The 2,500-nt window shown below is 40.0% G+C and overlaps 4 non-coding genes across 4 annotated transcripts; all 4 read right to left on the minus strand.

Annotated features, from left to right (window-relative positions):
* Positions 1-129: 129 nt before the first annotated feature.
* Positions 130-248, minus strand: LOC128006195 (5S ribosomal RNA). The gene has a single exon (XR_008178825.1). It is a non-coding gene; the product is annotated as a 5S ribosomal RNA (ribosomal RNA).
* Positions 249-1,050: 802 nt separating this feature from the next.
* On the minus strand, positions 1,051-1,169 carry LOC128007751 (5S ribosomal RNA). Its single transcript, XR_008179501.1, has one exon. It is a non-coding gene; the product is annotated as a 5S ribosomal RNA (ribosomal RNA).
* A 513-nt stretch (positions 1,170-1,682) lies between these two features.
* Positions 1,683-1,801, minus strand: LOC128007752 (5S ribosomal RNA). The gene has a single exon (XR_008179502.1). It is a non-coding gene; the product is annotated as a 5S ribosomal RNA (ribosomal RNA).
* Positions 1,802-2,296: 495 nt separating this feature from the next.
* LOC127999316 (5S ribosomal RNA) lies at positions 2,297-2,415 on the minus strand. Its single transcript, XR_008172136.1, has one exon. It is a non-coding gene; the product is annotated as a 5S ribosomal RNA (ribosomal RNA).
* Between the last annotated feature and the right edge of the window lie 85 nt (positions 2,416-2,500).

The following is a 2,500-nucleotide window of genomic DNA, read 5'->3' on the forward strand; positions in this document are numbered from 1 at the left end:
GGCAGTCTCCCATCCATGTACTAACCAGGCCCAAACATGCTAATATTCAGAGATCGGGCATTGACTCTATTTTTTTTTTTTTTTTTTTTTAATGAAAGATTATTATATAATTCGTGAAATTTTTCAAACAGATTAAAGCACCTGGTATTCCCAGGCAGTCTCCCATCCATGTACTAACCAGGCCCAAACCTGCTTAGCTTCCGAGATCAGACGAGATCGGGCATAGCCAGGTTGGTATGGCCGTAAGCGAAGACAGCAGCAAAGAGAGGGCTATTTAAAGACCAGCCAATCTAATCGCCAGTACATTATATAAGTAGGAAAGAAAACCCAAAAGCTTATAGCACCTGGTATTCCTAGGCAGTCTCTCATCAAAGTGCTAACCATACCTAAACCTGCTAAGATTCAGAGATCGGGCATTGACTCTTTTTATTTTATTTTTTTTTTTAAATGAAAGATTATTATATAATTCGTGAAATTTTCCAAAGAGATTAAAGCACCTGGTATTCCCAGGCAGTCTCTCATCAAAGTGCTAACCAGACCTAAACCTGCTAAGATTCAGAGATCGGGCATTGACTCTATTTTTTGGCAAAATTATTATATACTAAGTGAAAAATGTCCAAAAAGCTTACAGCACCTGGTATTCCCAGGCAGTCTCCCATCCATGTACTAACCAGGCCCAAACCTGTTAATATTCAGAGATCGGGCATTGACTCTATTTTTTGGCAAAATTATTATATACTAAGTGAAAAATGTCCAAAAAGCTTACAGCACCTGGTATTTCCAGGCAGTCTCCCATCCATGTACTAACCAGGCCCAAACCTGTTAATATTCAGAGATCGGGCATTGACTCTATTTTTTTTTTTTTTTTTTTTTTAATGAAAGATTATTATATAATTCGTGAAATTTTTCAAACAGATTAAAGCACCTGGTATTCCCAGGCAGTCTCCCATCCATGTACTAACCAGGCCCAAACCTGCTAATATTCAGAGATCGGGCATTGACTCTATTTTTTGGCAAAATTATTATATACTAAGTGAAAAATGTCCAAAAAGCTTACAGCACCTGGTATTCCCAGGCGGTCTCCCATCCAAGTACTAACCAGGCCCAAACCTGCTTAGCTTCCGAGATCAGACGAGATCGGGCATAGCCAGGTTGGTATGGCCGTAAGCGAAGACAGCAGAAAAGAGAGGGCTATTTAAAGACCAGCCAATCTAATCGCCAGTACATTATATAAGTAGGAAAGAAAACCCAAAAGCTTAAAGCACCTGGTATTCCTAGGCAGTCTCTCATCAAAGTGCTAACCATACCTAAACCTGCTAAGATTCAGAGATCGGGCATTGACTCTTTTTTTTTTTTTTTTTTTTTTTAAATGAAAGATTATTATATAATTCGTGAAATTTTCCAAAGAGATTAAAGCACCTGGTATTCCCAGGCAGTCTCTCATCAAAGTGCTAACCAGACCTAAACCTTGCTAATATTCAGAGATCGGGCATTGACTCTATTTTTTGGCAAAATTATTATATACTAAGTGAAAAATGTCCAAAAAGCTTACAGCACCTGGTATTCCCAGGCAGTCTCCCATCCATGTACTAACCAGGCCCAAACCTGTTAATATTCAGAGATCGGGCATTGACTCTATTTTTTGGCAAAATTATTATATACTAAGTGAAAAATGTCCAAAAAGCTTACAGCACCTGGTATTCCCAGGCGGTCTCCCATCCAAGTACTAACCAGGCCCAAACCTGCTTAGCTTCCGAGATCAGACGAGATCGGGCATAGCCAGGTTGGTATGGCCGTAAGCGAAGACAGCAGCAAAGAGAGGGCTATTTAAAGACCAGCCAATCTAATCGCCAGTACATTATATAAGTAGGAAAGAAAACCCAAAAGCTTAAAGCACCTGATATTCCTAGGCAGTCTCTCATCAAAGTGCTAACCATACCTAAACCTGCTAAGATTCAGAGATCGGGCATTGACTCTATTTTTTGGCAAAATTATTATATACTAAGTGAAAAATGTCCAAAAAGCTTACAGCACCTGGTATTCCCAGGCAGTCTCCCATCCATGTACTAACCAGGCCCAAACCTGTTAATATTCAGAGATCGGGCATTGACTCTATTTTTTGGCAAAATTATTATATACTAAGTGAAAAATGTCCAAAAAGCTTACAGCACCTGGTATTCCCAGGCAGTCTCCCATCCATGTACTAACCAGGCCCAAACCTGCTAATATTCAGAGATCGGGCATTGACTCTATTTTTTGGCAAAATTATTATATACTAAGTGAAAAATGTCCAAAAAGCTTACAGCACCTGGTATTCCCAGGCGGTCTCCCATCCAAGTACTAACCAGGCTCAAACCTGCTTAGCTTCCGAGATCAGACGAGATCGGGCATAGCCAGGTTGGTATGGCCGTAAGCAAAGACTGCTGCAAAGAGAGGGCTATTTAAAGACCAGCCAATCTAATCGCCAGTACATTATATAAGTAGGAAAGAAAACCCAAAA

Source organism: Carassius gibelio, chromosome B22 (assembly GCF_023724105.1).
Source record: "Carassius gibelio isolate Cgi1373 ecotype wild population from Czech Republic chromosome B22, carGib1.2-hapl.c, whole genome shotgun sequence".
Lineage (NCBI taxonomy): Eukaryota > Metazoa > Chordata > Actinopteri > Cypriniformes > Cyprinidae > Carassius > Carassius gibelio.